The 23,075-nt window shown below is 36.1% G+C and overlaps 1 protein-coding gene and 1 long non-coding RNA gene across 5 annotated transcripts in view; one reads left to right on the top strand and one right to left on the bottom strand.

Moving 5' to 3' along the window:
* The window catches only part of cadm4 (cell adhesion molecule 4), a 305,176-nt gene that overhangs the window by 126,750 nt on the left and 155,351 nt on the right, over positions 1 to 23,075 (top strand).
* LOC141378065 (uncharacterized) overlaps positions 1 to 23,075 on the bottom strand; it is a 38,907-nt gene that overhangs the window by 3,358 nt on the left and 12,474 nt on the right. Inside the window, exon 2 of the long non-coding RNA XR_012391653.1 lies at positions 20,291 to 20,443. This is a non-coding gene — a long non-coding RNA (uncharacterized lncRNA). The remainder of the gene's footprint in view (positions 1 to 20,290; positions 20,444 to 23,075) is intronic.

Raw genomic sequence — 23,075 nt, 5'->3', positions numbered from 1 at the left:
TGTTGTCAAAAGTGTTTCCCCTCATTCATATACAGTTGAGGCAGAATTGAGTCCAGACAGAAAATCTGAGATTGAAAATCTAATTTAAGCCTGTAAATCAACAAAGCTGGATGTTGAAAGAAAGAAAGAAAATAAAACTCAGTGTCATAAAATAAACAAGAAATATTAAAGATTCAGCTCTATTCCTTATCAAATAACTGGATTTAGGCAGAAACAAGCAGACAGTCCAACGTTAAAACACAAGATGCTCTCAAAACATGCAGAGGAACATGATTATTAGGTTTAGAAAGCCAAATGTTCATGATTAATTGTTATTATTAGTACACTCAAAAATATGTTTGCTGTTTGTTCAAATTACTTATTTAAAATGAGCTAAAGCAACACAATTCTTGTGTTTTTTAGACAACAAAATTGTTTTATTATAAATCCACTTTAATTTGTAAAAACTAATAAGCTAACTTAATTCCTTCATGTTGTCCCAATACAAATTGATTGTGTGGAACCCAACATTATTTTTAATGGCATTGAAGTATTGCTATTATTATTGTTGTATTTTATTGCTGTTTTAACAATTAAACTCTTAACTCAAGCTTTCACATTCATCTCTTATGTTTATAATACCATTAGCAATTGGAAAAAAGTACTCCTGCCTTAAAAAAGGCTTATTATTTGGTTAAATCGTTATTTTTGCAATGGTAAAAGCACCGTGGTTCTCATATTGGTGGTATGAGCAGTTCTATGAGTGAAAGAATAGAGCGTGTGAGGGGCCGGCGGGTCTAAAGGCCTGGCATCAGGTGGTCATTGATTAAGTGGCTGCCCGACTGTGTTGTGTTCCTCCTGACCTCAAAGACACCTCATGCATGCACATTCAGCACAGGTGAGACAGCATGCTGGATTTATGGGTCTGGTGGCACAGCATTATTTATTTGCCCTCCCACTGTGAATTCAGACTGTCAAACCCGCAGTAGGGCCCTATGATTTCTGTTATGTGGAAAAAGCTGATGGAATCATACATTCCAGTCATAAAAAACAGAATGAAATGAATAACGACGGAATGTTGTGGTATTTGGAATATTTTGGAGGAATAAATGAACTGTTGTCCATGAATATCAAACCGCAAGAGACTACTTAATTGTGACATCTGTGTTTTCGGCTCGTCTTTGTAAATGAATGATGCTATAATGGCTCCTCTTGTCTCTTGTAACATTGCTAAGATTTGCTGTCTTACTATTTAAGGATATAAATACATCAAATTTATTTTCCAGAGCTGATCTGAGAATCATTTTGCCAACATTTTATCGTTTTATGCGAGAAAAACTTTTTGCTCGTTCAAGCTACTTATTTAAAACACAATTCTTTGGATTTCATTGGGACAACTTAATTTGTTTATGTTCAATCCACATAAATTTGTCAAAAGTGTTAAGTTAACTTAATCAGTTTGTATTGGAACAACATGAATGAATTGGTTGAATGAATTGTTTAGTTTTTTTTTTTTAGTTTCTTTTTTTAGTAATTTTAGTTTAGATTTGTTTAATATTAATTAAGTTTGGTTCATTTGAAGTTTTTGTTTAGTTTAATATTTAATTTTAGAACAAGTTTAGTATAATTTTTGGGGCTGCACAGTGGTGCATTGGGTAGCGCTGTCACCTAACAGCAGAAAGGTTGCTGGTTTGAGTCAGTTGGCATTTCTGTGTGGAGTTTGCATGTTCTCCATAGGGACTTAGCCGAAAAGAAAATGAATGAATGAATGTATGAAATTGTATGAAAGTGTATGTGTGTATATCCTGGTCCTTCAGGTTGGGGGTTGAGTGTTGGGCTCACCTTGTAAAAATTAGATGTTACGAAAAACCAAAATGGTGCAGCTAAATTTAAACTTTGATATAAAACAGCCCTGGTAGTAATAAAGTATAAGAAATGCTTTTTGAAAGGAAAAATTATTTTATAGGAATAGTTACCCAAAAATTTAAATTTAATCACCATTTACTCACCCTCAAGTGGTTCCAAACCTATATGAGTTTCCTTTTCTGCTGAACAAAAATAAACAATTTTTTTAAAGAACTTCAGACACCTGTAACCATTAACTTCTATTGTAGGAAAAAAAAACAAGTACTATGAAAGTCAAGTGGTTGCAGGTTTCCAACATTTTTCAAAGTAACTTACTTTGTGTTTAACAGAAAAAAAGAAACTCAAACAGGTTTTGACAAGTAACATTTTAGTAAATTACAAAATTTTCATTTATTTATTCATTCATTCATTTTCTTGTCGACTTAGTCCCTTTATTAATCTGGGGTCGTCACAGTGGAATGAACTGCCAACTTATCCATACGTCGCGGATGCCCTTCCAGCCGCAACCCATCTTTGAGAAACATCCACACACACATTCACACACACACTCATACACTACGGAAAATTTAGCCTACCCAATTCACCTGTATCACATGTCTTTGGACTGTGGGGGAAACCGGAGCACCAAGAGGAAAACCATGCGAATGCAGGAAAAACATGCAAACTCCACACAGAAACGCCAACTGAGCCAAGGATCGAACCAGCGACCCAGCGTTTTTGTTTTTGTTGATGAAATAAAATGGAATTTGAGAAAATAAAAGTGAAAAAAAAAGAATTTCATACAAGGCCCTACAACTGTTAACTCATTCAGTGGGAATGGAAATCATAAAAGCAGGTGCACTACATAATGAAGATCTGATTAAGTAATAAAGCATGTGGCTTTAACACTAATACAAACCCTCAGTTTGTCCCCTTGGATGACCACCCTGCTTCCATCCTGAGGCAAAGAGAAATGAAGAAGCCGTGGGGCTAAAGTCGAGTGTGGGTGTTTTGTGGTAATTAAATGGACAGTTTAAGCAAATGCATGCATGCTCGTGTGTGTAATTTTTGCTGTATGTTGCTGATGGGGATGAGCTGGCTTTTAAATGAGTCGGAAATGAGGCAATTTGCTCCACAGAGAATAATGCTTTCATCTGCGTGAGCTGCAACACATGTGCTTGATAATTCACAAGCCTCCTGTTCACACAGACATTCTGCGTTGCTGTGCAATTACTGTGTCCTTGTTCTGTCCCCTTTAAATGTCACCATGTGTGCGCTGGAGCAAAGGCTTGTCAAGAGGGAGGATTGGGAGTTCACACGCACCTGAAGGTTTCTGTGTTATTTGGCACCAAATCCCATGTGCATTTGTGTGTAGAGGGTTTCACGTTGAGAACCGTTCGAGAACGCCACAGATGCGGTAATTAACAATTAAATCTTGGCAAACCGAATTTTAAATTTGCTATTGGTGTTTTGGTTTTAGCAAATTGCATCTGAGCATTTCCTATGTCGATTTTAATTCCAGTTTGCATGTTCATGGAGGGTCTTGCCATCTGTGGCAACCACTGTTTTATGAACCATCATATTGTTTAAATTAGACTCTTCCGACTGCATGAAGTTAAAATTAAAGCACATTTGTGTGTTGTTAGGGTTTGCTTGTCTTATCTTTGATGACATCTGCATTATGTGTTGTTATAAGGGTGACATTTATCTTTTTAATCCTTATTTGCTCTATTTAGTTTGCTGTAGTTTTTTTTTTTAATTACTGTATTTATTTATTGACATATTTCTTTTTAAAAGTAAACCAGAATGTTTGCTATTATATAGTCAATTTAAGGAAAGGTCACACTGCACTTTTTGCACAATGGAGTATATGCACAGCTAGTGTTTTTCAGCCAATGATGAAAGCTTAATGCGACTATTTTCAATTTCATAAGGCTCCTTTTACAGCATCAATGTTGTAATGTAATTTAAGTTAAATAGACTTAAGCATTTATTTAGCTGTCAAGCATAAAACAAGATGTAAGGCCATGTAACCACCAGGATCAGCAGGCAAGTGTAGAAACTCCATTGAAAATACTGGGGTAAAATATATTTTGTCATATTTTAAAGACTTGGAAGGGGGAAATGGAGTTTAATGCAGTGCTTCTTGTCCGGTCTGAGACTCACTTTGTATTGTATATCTATCAGGCAATGAAGATTGCTGCTTTTTAAAGAAATCAGACCTTAAATGTGGCAATTTTATAATGGAAAGACGATTCTTAGGAGGCGCTGGGGCTGGCTGGCTGCAATTAAAAGTCTGTGTGCATATACCATATTGACTTCCATTCAAACGTATGCTCCAGACCAGAAATGCAAGCTTCTGCGATCTATTCCAAAGTTCAAGCTTAATGAATTCTGATCTGTGAATACATGTCACATGAATGTGTGAGACCAACAGATCAAAACTTGACCTCTCTGAAAAAAAGCGAAACATTGTAGAGTCATTCATTTAAGCAGTATCACATTATCTTGTTTTTGAAGCAACATCTGAACAATTTTTGCATGCTCAAAGTGTAGTGTGACCACAGCTTTAGTCTCAATGATGTGGTCTTTTTTAAATTTCAAAAAATAAGAAAATAAGACAAAATGCTCTATTAGGTATGCCAGGCTGGTAGTTGGTGATAGTAACACAGAAAATCACACAAGCAGAATCAATAAAGATATATATATTTTAAAATGTGCACATTAAAACCACTTGACCACTTGATTTAAAGGCCCTTAAAATGCTAGCATGTAAATGAATGGCCAAAATTCATAAAAACGTTTAGCATTTTTAGTCCACAATAATATCTAAACCTGCCTTTGGAAACACCATGAGCCCTATCATACACCCGGCACAATAAGGCGCAAGACATGTTTGGCGTGATGTGTTGCTGTGTTCAGACTAACGCAATCCTAAGTTTCCTGTTTTGCTCCATGTTGTTTAAATATTAAAACCATTTTCGCTGCTTTGTGTACTCATGGGTGTGCCGAGGTCTAGAAAAGAGATGTGTTAAGGCGCAATGTTGGCGTGTTGCTATTTTAAGGAACTAAAATAGACTGTGTAATAGATCGGCTTAAAGCAGGTCTGAAGTCCAGTGCAGAGTGTGCCTTAAACACCTACACATTTCTTAATACATGCAGGATGTACAGCAATACGCAAATATATTTACAAATGAAGAAGAGAAGGATTAAAATGTTACCAAAATTACTTTCTACATAAATATAAAAGCCACTGCCACCATGCCTTCTTCATCAACTTGCATTTGTATAATGTTGTTATTATTAGTAGTATTATTTATTATATGCATATTTATATTTGTTTTAATAAAAACAAGCCTAGATTTATCAACTTGTCAGGTATTTCACTATATGGGGCATAGAACGTGTGTTTGATAGAGCCAATTCAATGGATGGAGATGATTGGGAGGCCATGATTGTAAGGGTCGATTGAGGGACTTTGGCCAGGACACCGGGGTTACACTCCTGCTCTTTACCAGAAGTGCCATGGGACTTTTAATGACCACAGAGAGTCAGGACCTCGGTTTAACAACTACTGAGGCCTACTGACAGTATAGTGTCCCCTTCACTTTTACAGGAGCATTAGGACTCACACAGACCGCAGGTTGAGCGCCCCCTGCTGGCTTCTCTAACACCACTTCCAACCTAGGCAACCTAGTTTTCCCATGTGGTCTCCCATCCAGGTATTGACCAGGCTCAGCCCTGCTTAACTTTAGTGAGTAACCGGTCTTGGGCTTGCAGGTTGATGTGGCTGTGACATGTGGTCATTAAAACAGATCCCCATCAGTCATAATTTGCATTGTTTTTGTTGTTTTGGTTTGTTTTGTTTGATTTTAAACCCAAAAGTTACTACGTTTTTCAAATAACTAGATAGATGCTAAATGTATCGGTCAAAAAAAAAAAACTTTTTTTTTTACATAACTCTAGAATTAGAAACACCTGTGAGGGTGTCATCTGCTGAAATCTATAGTGATGTTGAAATAAACAACATCAGCCATAAACAACCTACACTAACATTAAGCCTATCCTGGATTCATGCAGCTCAGCACTAAGTGTCAGAACTGAATCACTCTCATTATAATCAACAAAGCTGTCTGTAATGGAAATGCCATCAATGACAGTTTGGTGAGTAAACTATTTTAAAATTACGTTGCAGATAACATAAACAACAGCATAGCAAAATCCATCATTCTTTGACAGTTCCATTAATTCAGCAGAATAGCTTCCTTTTGGCTATTTGAGAGAAAAAAAGCGATGATCAATGTTTCATCCCAAACACTGCTTTTCGACAGTACTGTAAATACAGTATACTGTACATCGAGGAGTACTCATCAGATGATTTTATGTGGGATTTTAAGTCTTTAAAGTGTCAAATAAACATTCTGCTGAGGATTGTGGACACTGTCAGAGTACACATTTATGTTTACAAGTTCCTTTCGAAAGCATTTATTTCTTTTCAGCTTTTCAGACCAGCTCATTATTTGACAGGCGTTTTTAATCATTCGAGGAAGGAAGAGCCACACTTGAAAAGAAACAGTTCATCTGTTTTATCAACACACGCCTCTCTCTCACTTTCTCTTTCTTTGCTCTCTTGTTTTTATTCAAATCAGGCGTGAACTCGAGGTCAAGAATGATATAATAATGCTATCATCAATAAGCGAGCACTCAGGTTATGTACAGCTGCAGGCACAGATGTTTGTGTCTATAACTCTGCCTACACACTTGAAAAAGCTTTGAAGCGATTGACGGATATGCATGTCTAAGGTTTATCAGTTTAAAACCAAGTGGGAATAAAAACATTTTGAGTTTCCTTGGCCTGCCTTTCTGAGTTTTCCATTGATTAACAGAAAGCACTAAACCAATTTAAATGGTTATTTGACTGAAAAATTGAACAATTTGTAATCATTTTCTCACCCTCCTGAGACTTTTGTTCATCTTTGGAGCGCAAAAGAAGATATTTTAATAATATCTCAATTATTTCTGCCTCTCTGCTAAAACTTTGTTTACTTAAAAGTTTAGAGCTTCAAATGACTCCAGTAGTTTAGTCCCCGATGAGACGTAAAGGCTGCGCTTCCCTATAGATATACATCAAACATTAGCGAGAGAAACATGACATATGTGTTGTCAATGCAAAGCAGTTATGCATACAGAATTTATGCATAGAGTTTACGGCAATGTTGCTCGTTTACATTTTTGAATCTTAAAAGATTAGTTCACACAAATCTGAAAATTCTTCCATCATTTACTAATCCTCAACTAATTTACTAATCCTCAACTGGTCCCAAACCTATGAGGTTCTTTATTCTGTTGTAAACTAAAGAGGATATTTTGAAGGAAAAACAAATACTATGGATTTCAAAGAGTACAAGTTTCTAGCTTCAAAGTATTTTATTTTGTGTTCTATATAAGAAAGAAATTCGTAGAGCTTTGGAAGATGTGAAGGGTTAGTAAATGATAACAGAATTTTCAGTCTGACTTTATATTAAGTGTCCTTAACTACAATGCACTTACATCAAAATATAAATACAATGTACTTAATGTCTTCATAATGTATCGCAGAAAACTTCTGGTGCTCTTGAGGTGGGATATGGGTAAGGTTATAGGGACAGATTTAGTAGTATGGGTATATTCTCAGCAATAAAGGTACAGGAGCTGTCACTGGGGCAGTACCTTTTTAAAAAATACAAATTTGTACCCAAATAGTTCATAATGGTACCTTATAGGTACGTTTTATTTACATTTCGGTACTAATATGCCCCATTGAGGTACCAATGCGGATTCTTTGGGTACAAAAATGTATGTTTTGAAAAGGTACTGCCCCAGTGACAGCTCCTGTTTTTCTGAGAGTGTAGGTTTAAGAGTTAGCTAAAGTGTAAGGGATGGTCAAAAGTGTAATTACAAATGTAATAACAGAAATTAATTACAAATGTAATTATATGCAGGTATTTAGTCAAGTATAAGTACAATGTAAAAACATGCATTTACACAATAACCACATTGTAATGAATTATTAATATCAGTCTAAGTACATACTAGCCCTTTAATATAAAGTGGGACTGAATTGTCAGTTTGACCTAAGGGTGAAAAAAGACTGTGAAAAAACCCTAAATTGTGTGTGTTTGTTTTTTTTTGTTTTTTTTTGTCTTGAAATGTCATTACTTTTTCTAAAATGACCCAAACATTATAAAAATAAGGTAAAACAATGGTCTTAGGGGTCAATTTTGACCCAACAGCTGTAAAACCATTTACACACCAAAAACCTACAGTACATAGGCACATCTGCAAATATGTGGAAACTCCAACATGCACTTGCACACACAATAAGAAACTAGTATTGTGTGCTACTGATTGATCTCGCTCTCATCTTCTCTCCATGATCCTACACAGGATAAAATAGTTAAAAACTATATTTGCAAAATATTTGCAGACAAGTCATGAAAGCATCTTTTACTAATAGGGAATGCTCATACAGTATCTTGGTGCTGTAGAATGCATCACTCCAGTTTTTTTTTCCCCCCAAAGTATTTAGCATTAGAAAATGTAAACCTTCACTATAGTTAAAACAGAGTGGTGCCCACTGATCAAATATTAATGAAATCAATATTGCTGCACACTGACAAGGGAAAAGCATGAGCACAGAGTATGTGATGACTGACGAGGTTGTTTCTTCATGCACAGCCACATCACCCTGCAGCCCAAGACCGGTTACTCATTGAAGCTAAGCAGGTCAGCCTGGTCAGTACCTGGAAGGGAGACCACATGAGAAAACTAGAATGCTGTTGGAAGTGGTGTTTGTGAGGCCAGTAGGTCTGTGTGAGCCTTAATGCCCCAGTATAGTGAAGGGAACACTATACTGTCAGTGAGCACTGTCTTCAGATGAGACGTTAAACCGAGTTGACCCTCTGTGGTCATTAAAAATCCCATGGCACTTCTCGTGTCCAGGCTAAAGTCCCTCCATCGGCCCTTACCAATCATCTCCATCCACTGAATTGGCTCTATATAGCACCAATAGCTGGTGTGTGGTGAAGCACTGGCTGTCATCGCATCATCCAAGTGGATGCTGCACACTGTTTGTGGTGTGGAGAGACCCCCTCATGATTGTGAAGCGCTTTGAGTGTATAAATGCACTATATAAATACACATTACATTACATATCAAAATAAATTGGAGGTCTAAATTTAAATTAAATTTTACTGCATTATTTTAGGTTTAGTGAAGGTGGATCATTGTTTAATATACTGTAAAACGTAACATTTAAAGCAGTATGATTATGACTTCTGTCACAATAGCCAGTGTTAGACAACACCCTTGAGTCCCTTGAACAGCAAAGATGAAGGAGCTGCTTGTGGAAGACTGGCAACAGTAATTCTGTCTGTAGAACTTAACCATATAAATTATCCTATTTGATAAAAGAGTTTCTAAGGCCAATATATCATATCAACTTTATCATTATTTTGTTTATAAAGCTGTTGTATATGATTTGATAACTGGTAACAGGTAAAAAAAAAAAAGAAGAAAACTACCTGAATTGTTCTCTTTTGTCAAAATAAGGCAAAACTATATTTTTTTCATTAAAATTAACTTGTTGAGAGAAAAAAGTTGCACAAACGCCTGATATATCAAATGTGATACAAAATAAAAATGGAAAAAAGTGTATATGGTAAAAATGGTCAAGATGGTTTAATAAACATCTCAGTTCCAGAAAATCTGAATTTTCTGCCTATTTTTGATAACTCAGGTCTTAACTCAACAACCATATGAACAAAGAGCACGCTAGGGAGAAAATCCTCTCAGTTTTAGTGCTGAAAAGCTGCTAGCAAATAACAAATTTAAACAGTGCCTGTTGAAGAGCCTTTTTGCATCTGCAGCCTAAGATCATCTGAGGTTCTTCCTCCTGACAACTACACTTCCTAATCGGTTTGCTTTTGTCAGATTGTCTGCAGGGGTGAATCGGGGATAAATCAGCCTAAAGCTTCAGTGGTATGAGCTCGGATTAAGTCAGGAAAGACTTATTTTTTGACTTTTAGCACACACAAAGGATTCACATTGCTTCATAAAAATGGAATTTTACCACTGGAGTCCCATAGACTACTTTTCTGTCGTTTTTCTGAAGCCTGAGATTTAATGGAGGGGTATAAATCTAAACATACCTTGTGTTGTGAAAATAAATATAATGCCTGATGTGTTTGGAAACAACATGTGAGTGGGTAAATGACGAGTACATAACGAGTTCCTTCAATATTTCCTAACATTTGGTCACCGTCATTTTCCTTTTTCTATCCTTTCCATTATCTGATGAGGCGTACGCTCCACTGTGTAGGCACCATGAGGGTTGCACTATTAATGCATTTTCACTGTGTCCGCCTGAATAAAAAGGTCACAGTCCTCTGAGAGCACTGAGAGTACACTGTGCCTGTACTGAGAGGAGAGCGAAACAGAAGGTGGTCAGTGTATACTTGTTTACTTTAAGGTGAGTCCAATGCACCGTATTGATTTTGTGTGTATATAGTGTGTGGCTACACAAAGCAGGCATACTTATTGTGCGTAGCCATTCACCGCATTACTTAGGCTTGATTGGAGGAGTAAAAAAACGAGCGTGAGGCAAGAACGAGACGTGGACAGTGGGGGAAAGAGCGAGACCAGAGGTCGGAATGAATGACAGCAAAGTGGGGATGGGGTAACGAACGAAGCGCCACTGAATTCTCCCTAATGAAGACAAATCGAGGTCTGAGCCCGACGGTGATTGCAGTGGATGGCTGTGGTAACAGGGTGGCGAATGTATAATGTTCAAACATCTCCCATAAGAGCGGCAATAATAGCCCCCTGAGTCTGAAGTAACCAGGCCATGACATCATCGCCTCACATCGCATCCCTACGACAGCCGCTCTCTTACAGCTGTTGCCAGGCACCGGTCACCATGGAGATGTAATATAGGCTGGGGTTAAGAGTTAGGGTAACGGACGGGTGGGGGCTCTTGACTGTTGAGGGTTTGGTATGTTTATGCTTGTGTTGCTAAGGTGTCGACACTTCAAGGTCAGGTTGTGGTAGTGGTCATCTTAATATGCAATAGAGGATGGTAATGGAGGACAACGATGGGAATGCGCATGGGATATTATTAGTAATATTGCACACTTCACCTGACTGTCAGAAAAAGAGAGAGCGAGAGAAAATGAGTGGAATTTTAGGGAAAGATAAAAGGTAATGACCAAGACAGGCAGTAAATGTGAAGTGAGAGAAAAAGAGCGGGAAAGAGTGGTGACCCTCTCGGAGTCTAATGGCTGATCTACTGCAGAGTGACACATAGCCTTTACCCACCCATCTCTCTAATGATGTACCAGGCATGACAAAGATGACACATACACAGTCTGTCAAAGCGGAGCTTCATGGGTCATTCCTGTTATGAGCACTGTAATTTTTAACTGATGATTATGCTTGTGTTGTTCTTGAAGCGTTTCTTTTTAATTTAAGTGGACAGGAAATAAAATTTTAGCCTGTTTTTTAATATGTTATTAATCTTATTGTGACGGATTCGCTCATGTGCACTCATAAAAAAGGACAGATTTACTAAATGAATCTGTATTTAAGTGGTTTAATGTATCTGCTGAGTGATTTTAGTTTTATAAAAAAGGAAACTTAGCTTAGGACAGCATCTTTTTTTAATGTAAACAGAAAACACTCTCAATTGTCACTATTGCATGTTAATTAAATGTGTGATTTGCTATTTTATAAACCTTCATTATGTAAGGGGACAATATTTATTGATTTAATTTACTTTATTCAATTGAGTATTAACTCATATCTAAAGTATTAAATAATTACAATGGTAATTGACATGTAGATGTTGATGTTTTTTTGAAAATAATTAGGTTTATAGTAAAGTCATTATCACACTATTTATTAAACTATTATACACTACCTGAAAAAAGTCTTGTTGCCTTTCTAGGTTTTTGGAACAACAAATAATTACTAGACTTCTAGTTGCTCACTTGGTACCAAAAGGGGCTTATATGAAAGGCAACGGCCTCAAGATTCACTTATTCTTTTCTAAAATAAAATATGATCATGCCTTAATTTTAATTATTTAACTAGGACATAATTGTCTGACTTTGCTTAAACAAAAGTCTTGTCACTTGACAGAAATAATGTACAGTCTAGAATATAAAGTCAAGGTGCAGTGGAAAAAGCATTAATATTGTGTATGACTCCCATGAGCTTGGAGGACTGCATCCACACATCTCTGCAATGACTCAAAAAAAATTATTAATAAAGTCATCTGGAATGGCAAAGAAAGCGTTCTTGCAGGACACCCAGAGTTAATCAAGAATCTTTGGATTCATCATCAATTCCTCATCCTTCATCTTACTCAAGACATGATCAATGATGTTCATATCTGGTAACTTCTCTGGCCAATCCTGAAGCACCTTGACCTTCTTTACTTTCTGGAACTTTGATGTGGAGGCTGAAGTATGAGAAGGAGCGCTATCCTGATGAAGAATTTGCCCTTTCCTTTGTTTTGTAATGTAATGAGCAACACGAATGTCTTGATACCGCAGGCTGGTAATGTTGCCATCCACTCTGCAGATCTCTCGCACGCCCCTATACTGAATGTAACCCCAAACCATGAAATTTCCATCACCAAACTTGACTGATTTCTGTGAGAATCTTGGGTCCATGGGGGTTCCAATAGGACTTCTGCAGTATTTGTGATAATTTGAATGCAGTTCAACAGATGACTCAAGAGAAAAATCTTCCTTCTGCCACTTTTCCAAATGATCAACTAGAAGTCAGGTTATTATTTGTTACTCTTACAACAAGGATCGATGACAAGACTTTTGTCAGGTAGTGTACTATCGCTGTTGGCTTTACTTGGCCTCCTCACCTTTGACTCCTTCGAGCTTGTAATTTTAATCAACATATTGAGTTATAATTAAATGATTAAATCTCTCTAGTGATGTATGCTGGACTTTGTTATTTGGTGTGCTTAAATTTCACCCCTTTCTTTAGATAAATAAAATACACCTCCATTTTTGTATACAACACTCATCCTAGCATCTAGTTTTTTAAGTCGCAGCCCTATATACTTTAATGATCTGTTGATGTTGATCATGTTACATTGGGATGTACTCTGTCACATTGTGGAAGAAAAAATCTGTTGTTGCTTCCTTATTAAGTACAAAAACTAGGGATGCCCCGATAGATTGACTAGAGGTCGGCCGATAATCTCATTTCATGACTCGATCGGTACACGCCAACCTGGCTGATCTCACGAACTGATCGCAAGTGTTTGATTATGATTTTACAACAGTTTACCCGCAGAGGGGATGCATTTGCACAACAAAGCGGAATGATGCATGGGGCATGAGCGATCGCTGTGCTCCCAATTGTATATCCATTGTTTTGAGCTGCAATTCTCAATTTATTCTCTATTTATTTAGAGACCAAACATATTTTGTCCTATCAAAATAAAGTGGCAACAAAAATAGAGATAATTATTTAAACATAAAAACAAAGATCAACAAAGAATTGAAACAGCAACAACACCAGAATGGCTCCTTAGCAATGGTCGCACAAGACACGCACAGAATTCTCAGACCTTCATCAGGACAAGATACAGAGATTCTTAGCAAGTATGTGTCATACTCATATTCATAGCTGCCCTTGTTTTACCTCTAAAGAGTGGATGAGCATGAGAACAGATCGCAAGAGGCACATCAATAATCTAAGCACAATTGTTAAGTTAAATGTATAGATATAACTTTTTATAATATACTTGTTGCAAAAATCAAAAGTTCATAGGCCTATTTTCTTTTAGAAAAAAAGTCACGTTTATATGTGTGCATTAATGATTCATCCATCATTTGCAGTGTTTCCAAATTGCATTGTCAATTTTTTTTTTACCAATTCTTTTTTATTAATCTGTTTTATCTATTTTGTTCTGTAAAGCTGCTTCTGACATTTATTTATTCTCATGGGTAAGACGAAATCCAATTAAATATCTCACTTTGGTACAGAGTTGGTATTCGATATCAGCTTCAAAAATGCTGATCGGAGCATCCCAACAAAAAGATTTGGAAACATGCTCTTGTTAAGCTAAGATTTAACCAAACAGATCTTGTTACCATCCTCTTGCTGTGTTTTATAAACAAAAAGCGAACATCAACAAAGAGACATTTCTCAAAATATCAACAAACCACATTACATGTCATACAGTTTTGGGATTACGAAGAACGAGCAGATGATGACAGAATTTTCAGTTTAGGCTGAATTATCCCTTTTGTACATTATGGGTACATAAAAATGAAATGCATAATGGGAATGACCCAGCTGCATTTTTCTTCACCCATTTCCATTTTCTCCCACTCCCTCCATCTCCCCGGCTGCCTCGCTTAAGAGTTGAGTAATAAAGCACTTTGTACGTCTCACTGCTAAACTCCCACAGCATTTTAAGTTAGTCTAACATTCATTAAGCAACGCTGCAAATCTTTGCTAGCACAGCTAAGCAGCCTTTCTTCGTTCCACATCCCTAGCTTAGCGATTTTTGAAGCGCTGCCCTGCTGTGCCTCCACACCTGCCTTTGACAGAGGATTTATAAAGGGACCATCATGCTGTTTTATTAAAGTCCATTAAAGGAAAATGGTGCTGGATCTACTGGGGTCATTTACTGGAGCTCCCCGCACTTCGTTAGTTTAGCCATTATTAAAGAAGCGCTCCAAGCCGAGTTCGGATCACCTCCTGCCATTAATATCTCTCGTTGACGCTAAAGTCATGAATATCAAAATGGCTGCTTCACAGTACAGTTGCCCCAGGTCGTCGTGGTCCTCAGGTGCTGATGGGAACATGGATCTTCGGATCGATTCTAATGTTTAGTCAGACAATAATACAAGTGCAAATCTGATCACAGCTCCACGGGTGTTGCTTTGGCCATTTACCTCATCCTTTGGCATTAGCATTAGCGCCCTGAGTTATGTACCATTGTCAGTTTCGCTCGTCCTCTTTTATTCATAGCGGAAGAGCTAATGGCTCCCAAAGCTTCCTGATAATTAGCATTCTTGCTCAGCCTCGATTATATTAACCGCTAATGTACACCGAACGCAGACCTGTTAGCGTAATGTTAGCTAGTAGCGCTAGTCTTTATTAAATATGTTTGTTTAGGGCTGTTTCAGTGTGTGCCGTTAGAGGCATTTAACTCCCTGCTCTGTCTCAGTCTAGCATCGTTTATTAAGAGCTTTTTCTCCCAACGCACATTTGTTTTCCTGCAGAAGCTTTTATACAAGTGTTTAAGTGGGACGTTTGTTCCCTTGGGAGGAGAAAGGCGGCGTGCACAGGTTACACTGCACAGGTGTGGTGATTTACTACAGGCCCCCGCAGCGCTTCAGCAACAACTGCATCCGTCCGCAGTCTGTGTGTGTGTATGTGTGTGTGAAGGAAGCTGTTGTAGTGTCCCTCTGTCCATGAGTCTGAGCACTGCACCAAGGATTAGCATTTATTTAGCTCCCTTCCCCTCATTTATTTATTCATTCATTCGTGGGAGTTTTTTTTTTTTTTAAGCTAATTAGTTTGTATCCAGGGGAAAACTGTAATTGTGTCCTGGGGGATCAAGGGAATGACGGAGGAAGGGGAGGGGTGAACTTATATGAGACACATCCAGAAGTGTGGGCACAGAAAACACAGGGAGAATTTGGTGACAGATAACAAGACTTTTTTTTTAATAGTGAGGCCTGTTTTTCACTGACAGTGAAAGTTTACAGGCCCTGTTCTTGAGCCACATAGGCCTGTCACAATAATCAATATATCGACTTATCGCACAATACATGGACATGGACTCGTTTTTGGATGATGCAATATACAGTTGAAGTCAGAATTATTAGCCCCCTTAAAATTTTTTCCTAAATGATGTTTAACAAAGCAGTGAATTTTCACAGCATGTCTGATAATATTTTTTCTTTTGGAGAAAGTCTCATTTGTTTTATTTCGGGTAGAATAAAAGCAGTTTTTGATTTTTTAAAATTCATTTTGAGGTCAAAATTGTTAGCACCTTCAAGCTATATTTTTTCAATAGTCTACTGAACAAACCATCATTATACAATGACTTGCCTAATTACCCTAACCTAGTTTACCTAGTTAAGCCCTTAAATGACACTTTTCAGCTGTATAGAAATGTCTTGAAAAATATTTAGTAAAATATCATTTACTGTCATCATGACAAAGATAAAATAAATCAGTTATTAGAAATGAGTTATTAAGACTATTGTGTTTAGAAATGTGTTGGAATAATTTTCTCTCTGTTCAACAGAAATTGTGGAAAAAATAAACAGGGGAGCTATTAATTCAGGGGGGCTAATAATTCTGAGTTCGACTGTATATCCCCCATACAAAAAAGCCAATTCTAGCCATGTTTTAGCTGATTGCATGACCTCTTTATCTCTATTGGATGTGTCATTGTCAGTATGGTTAAAAAAAACTTTTAGTATTTACTATAACTTACTATAGTATATTTTCATGTGCAGGGCGGATTTGGTGATTTGGGGGTCCTAAACAATTGCAGCCATGGGGCTCAATGTACACCCTTTGTATGTATTTATTTGTTTATTTATTTAATTATTTGTTTGTTTATATGGTTTGTTTACTTTTTTCCTATACATCTCAATCTTTTTTTCTACTAAAATAATACATAGATAGTTTCATTTTTAAAACTAAATCTTCATCTGATTTGACTGCTGAACTGCTACATTATCGGAATGGGGGGACAAATTTGCGACCAGTGCCTTACCAGTGCTTAATTATTAAATAGTTAAAATGACTATAAGTAAATGAAATGATCTTAGAATAAAATATGTGTTCTTTGGAAGAGCATACTTGCATTAGGATGCTATGTCATTCTAGCATTATATAATGAGGGGCATAAAATGGTCTTAAAATGACAATACTATCCTTTATTGCAATATATTTTGGTGCAATATATCACACAACGAATAGTAGATATCATGACAGGCATATTTCCATACTTTTCTACCACAGAAAAGGCTGTTTTGGGTAAAAAAAAATTACAAAGTTTTAGCTTTGTCCAGTCTTACATGTTGCGATAAAAATGTTCCTTTAAAAAAATTTTTACTACCCTTTAAAAAGGTTTACCATGATTAAAAAAATTAAATTAAAATTCAAAGAAAAATTAATGTTCTATAGCATTCATATTTACCATAATTACAAGATTCCAATACAAAAAAAGCATGTATGCCTCCATACATCAAGTATTTACTACTTGTTAAAAATCTCAATTAGTTTTAATTTGACAAAGATTAATTAACCATTTTTGTGTTTATCCATTTTATTTCTTTGCACTCATCAAGTTTTGTACTTGAAATTTTATTACTTTAATAATAAAAAAAACACACTATCTACTGTCTATCATTATTTATTAAAATTATTTATGAAAAACTGAAGTAAAAAACACACATTACCTTAAACAAACTTTTAAAATAAAGAATTTGTAAATAACTTTGGAAACAAAATAAATTATTTTCTGTGTTTTTAGAAAATAAGCAGTATCTCTTCTAAAAAAAAACTCTTGTACATCCTGTAAATAATATATTAAACAGTGCATTTCTTGCATTTTCTTTAAACAAATATTTGAATGTAAATAATAATTTTAATGTGGTGGAAAATATGCCGTCTCAAGGCCTCTCAGGCATTGCGTCCAATCATTGTCAGTTTAGTGCAAAGTAAGGCTCAAGAATTGGTCCATCGTCCAACTTTACCAGAAATCAGATGTGGCTGCAGAAATATAAACCAACCTCAGCCTAACAGAGCAAGATCACATGACTCCACAAATGGTAAAGAAAGTTAATAAAAAAAATCGACCTGGAAAGATCAGATCAAATTTAGGTTCTGAATGTCAATTCTGATTACTTTCTGATTAATCGCCCAGCCTTACTACTTTGTACTTCTTTTCAGGCAATGCTGTCTTGGAATTACATTAGTTAAGTGACAAGGTGAACACAGCTAAAAAGAAAGTACATTTTATGTCACAAGGTAACTGTGAAAATTGTTCATTTGGTGTGTTTCATTTTATAGTTTTCAGTCAGAGCTACACTCCGGCAATGTTTACATCTATACTTTAATAGTCCTCAGCAATTTAGTCATTGCTGATGGCATTACACTGTGAGTTAAATAAATAAATTATGAAGTGTCTGCTTTTATATTTAAAATATTCATATTTATAGGTAGGGAAAATCTATTCATTCCCGCTTTTTATACTTTTTTATACTTTTGCTTTTTATACATTGCCTAATGCATTTCAGTTTATACTTTTAATTGCACTTAACCTGCAAATTAGAATAGAAATTGTATAAAAAGCATACACAACATACTGACAGTTATAAGTACAAAGATTGTTATGGGTTAATGATGCTACAATTCGGCACAAATCCATAAATTTAACCTTTCTGGCTGTTCTTTCTATGAAGAAATTTCTGTAGAAGCACGTCTCCGCATGTCTCCTTGTCGTTTAGTAATGCTGTATGTTATTGCACAACAATTATCTGGCTTTTTGGCTAAAAAAAGAGAACTCACTCAAGGGCAGCGTTCCCCTAATGCTAGTATCTATCAATGCTAAACTATCAATTGCTTCCATTTCAACAAAGTTTACAAAGCAACAACAACAGTTTGCTTAACTTGCTAATGTGCTACAGTCAGTAACAAGGAGTCGCTCCAGATAACAGATGACAGATCTTCTGTAAATATTTGAGAGAAATTAGTAAGATTGCCAAAAAGTCAACAAACACAGAGCCCTGTTTGGGACTTTTCATGATAGCCTCGCCTCAGCTTTTCTCATTCCCTTTTCCCATTTCACTAGAAAGGGGAGTTGCGACAAAAAGATAGAGATTGAAATACAGACTTGTGGAAATTGTGTAGACTTGAAGATGAGAGTATGCTGAGGCATTACACTGCGGCTTTGGGTACGGTGTGTTTCAGGTGATTTCCTTCTGCAGAGCTGCTTGTGTTGAGATTGAAATGTTTGTCAGAGATGTCAACCTTCGCCGCTAGTTTAGCTAACAGTGCGTTTTCACAGACAGCATTCTTACATCATTTACTTTCACATTCAGTTTGTGTAAGCGCACTAGAGAGAGCGAGGGATGATGGCAGTGGAGTGATAGAGTGTTTTGGCAGTCACAGATAGGGGAGAATTACAGCGAAATGAAAGTGAATAGCGAGCGGGGTGATGAATATTATTCTTCCGCTGGGGAGTTTTTACCTCCTGTCAATCTGTGTATTAATCTCAAGCCTTCCCTTCTCTTTTACATCCCACACTCAGCCGTGTTTTGTCCATCACTCAAAATATCGCTTTCATACCCTCAATTCTCCATACTCAAATATACATGCAATCCCAGAAAACCAGGCGTTTAGGCAGACATCGCTTCTGCTCTTATTTTCAGATGCTAAACATATATTTTAGCATCTGAAAGAAATGCTTTAAGCTATGATATAGCCAACGTGTTCTCATATGCGATGGCTGTAGCTGCATCCAAAAATTTGGGGGGTATTTGAAAGGCATTAAATGTAAGGGTGGATTAGGGTGTAAGGGATGGTCAACAGTGTAATTCTAAATGTAATCACAGAAATGAATTAATGATGTAGTTACATGCAGGTATTTAATCAAGCCTAAATGCAATATAAATACATGTTTTTACATTGTAACTAATGATAAAGTTCGGTGTAAGTACATACAGTATTATAATACATAAACTGTATTAGTTATAAAGTGGAACCAAGTAGGTAATACAAATTAAGGATAGTGTACTGTATATGAGTCAAAGATGAGATCAAATAAGCTTTAGAAAAGCGGTTTTAGGTATTTATATGAGCAATATCACAAGAGTAGCAGTGCGATATGGCTGTATATCGGCACTGGTAGTGTCCAACCAGTGATGATATACAGCCATTTCACGCTGCTACTCATGTGATATTGCGTTTATACAACAGTTCAATGGCATAATGGTGTATATAAAAAAGAAAATCCAACACAGGGATGTAAAAATCCTTTTGAGTGAGGAACTACTTTCTTCCGCTATTCATTCACATCTGCAGCTAACGTCAGAACAGCTGAAACCGTTACTAATTCACACACGTCATTTTAGAGCTAGCATTTGAATGATTCTCTTGCAAAATAAGTCAGCGTGAAATGCCATTAGTGTAGACACATTTCCCAGTATTTATTTGATGCAATTGATATATCACAGTAATCAACCCCAAAGGCTGAAGCAAATTCCAGATTTCTATGGTATAAAAATAGCACTACAACATACAAAAGATAGAGATTGACTTAGAAATTTATTTACCTGTTTTATAATGATTTGATCAACTGTTGTTTAAATTACGCTGCGTTTTTCTCTTCTAAAAGCGAAAATTAAAATATTCTCCTCTAAATTACCAGGTCTCTGTAACCATCTTGTGGCGAATCGTTAATCGTCTTTTCTCTGCTCAGTATGACAGGCTGATGGATGCCGATGTGCTGTATCGACGTTGTGTTTCCGTTTCCGCTAAACACATGTGGGCATTTCTTCTTTCTTTTTACTCAAATAATCTGCAGTAATGAAAATAGGAGACTCATTAGAAACAAACCAACAGCCAACCTAAAAGTAACTCAGGGTTATACAGTACAAAGAGTGGCCAACACAAAATGCATACATTCATTATATGTGAGTCCCATCCCACACTCAACACTTTACAATTATTAGAGAGAGAGTTCAACTTAGAAAGTCACTTACTAGTTTTATAATGATTTGACCAACTGTAATTTGTAATTACACTAGGTTTTTCCTGCACCTGCACTGTATCTCTCACTATCCTTATAAATAAACTACATTAGTAATTTATTACATAGTAATACAAATTACATAGTTACAATCTAAACAACTACATTCTCTCCTTAAAAAGCCTCAAAAGTACATGATGTTGTCCAACAGCAGTAATATTTGTCAAACTGTAGTGAGTTTATTGATCTGCTGTCACTCTATGTAGGGGGAGTGATACAGAAGGTTAAGGAGGCTATAAGAGTGTTATTGCAAAATATCGCATGACTATCAGCCAATCAGCCAATAAGATTCGAGAACCAGACAGAAACGTAAATATATATATATATATATATATATATATATATATATATATATATATATATATATATATTCATTCATTCATTCATTTTCTTTTCGGCTTAGTCCCTTTATTAATCAGAGGTTGCCACAGCAGAATGAACTGCCAACTTATCCAGCACATTTTTACGCAGAGGATGCCCTTCCAGCCGCAACCCATCTCTGGGAAGCATCCACACACACTCATACTCTACGGACAATTTAGCTTACCCAATTCACCTGTCCTGCATGTCTTTGGACTATAGAGAAAACTGGAGCACCCGGAGAAGGAAACCCATGCGAATGCAGGGAGAACGTGCAAACTCCACAAAGTAATGCTAACTGACCCAGCCGAGGCTCAAACCAGCGATCTTCTTGCTGTGCGGCGACAATATATATATGACAAATGATTTGGCTTTTGGGGCTGCAATGTCATTAAAAGGTTCTTGTTCTCAATATACCTGACAGAATGCATTCTGCCTGTATTCTATTGTTACACTGGATCACATTTTAGTGAGTGTCTTCTAAAAACAAGTCTTCTTTTTTCAATTTTTATTTTTTCAACAAGACACAGTCTAATGTTCAGTTTCAAATAATGCTGTTTTACATTGCAATGTACTGCTGATTAATGTATTAAGAATTAAAAAGTGCTTTAAATGTTCCGTATGGTTAAAATTATACATTTACATCCATTTCAAAAATGTGTTAAAGGCAAATTCAGACAGCCTCCCAAGTTGCTTGGCAACAATAAACAGCTGTTGTGTAGTCTAATGAAAAATATTACTCAGCAGAGGATGCTTTTTCACAATTATTATTATGAAAACATATAAAGTACATTGCTATTGGTGATGTTTTTAGCATTTCTGTATTTTTTCCTAGTCAAAATGGTCAGGGTTGTGTCTGACTGTCACTATTGAACCACTAGTGCCACATATTATATGGCTTATTGCTATTTTTTTTCCTTTAGCATTCCTCTTCAATTGTCATACTCCATTATCTTATTTCATATATGGTTGTTTCACTGTTCATGTTTATTTAGATGATCTGCATTACAGTACAGATTATAGAATTGTTTAGTGTCCCTTCAGAAATTTAATTGAATCCACTAGAAGAGCTGAAATGAACAGTTGAATCGCTTGGCCTTGATCACGGTTGCTTTCCAAACAGTGAGAGTTGTATTTTTCTTCCATCAAACCTAAAGCCCTATGTAGAATGGGCATGGTATTGATTTCTATTGTACACTCGTTTCACAGGGACGTGTTATTGTGCCTACAAGGACAGTCTCCATAGAGAGTTTTCATATTTATTTTATATCAAATCCTGTTGTCTACTTCAACATCTCTCCATCTTCCCTTTCATCTCTCTTTATTCAATATCCACTTAGGTTAGCCATCCTTTCTCACATGTACACACACACACACACACACACACACACATATACACTCTAAAGCTCTGTTCACACTAGTTTCACGGTGAGGCTTTTTACTGTGCAACAAAAGATCTGGTCCATATTGAAGGTTATGTTGGCTCACGTACAGTATAATCATCTAAAACAGTATCACATAGTTCTCTGTATTGTAGGAAAATGATACAATTTAATAATAATAATAATAATAATAATAATAATAATAATAATAATAATAATAATAATAATAATAAACGTTTTTTGATTAAAAATGTTTTTTCTTTTATTTTCAAAAAAGCTACTTCTCTGCATTTTTTCCTCTTCACTTCTTTGGCTCCTAATCTAATTTTCTTCTTAACAAACCTGCCATTATATTTTTCAAATATAGTTTTTTTTTTTCATGAATTGCCTTGTTACCGCTTTTGTAAGACAATTTGGATAAAAGTATCTGCTTAATACAAATGTAAATGTCACATAATAGGATTACAGTTTGCCATTCTGAGAAAGTGCATAAGTGTAGGTGTTTATATGCAGCTTAATATGCAGCTTATTAAAATATTTTTCTTTATTCAATGTGGCATTTTTCAATTATTTTTGTACTATTGTAACAGGTTTTCTCAGTCAGGAGTCCAGGATGCATTATGGGGGCCACAGAAACAATATAATATAATATAATATAA

The sequence above is a fragment of the Danio rerio genome, chromosome 16, assembly GCF_049306965.1.
Source record: "Danio rerio strain Tuebingen ecotype United States chromosome 16, GRCz12tu, whole genome shotgun sequence".
Lineage (NCBI taxonomy): Eukaryota > Metazoa > Chordata > Actinopteri > Cypriniformes > Danionidae > Danio > Danio rerio.
The sequence above is the reverse complement of the archived record's forward strand: the minus strand, read 5'-3'. Positions and strand labels throughout refer to the sequence as shown.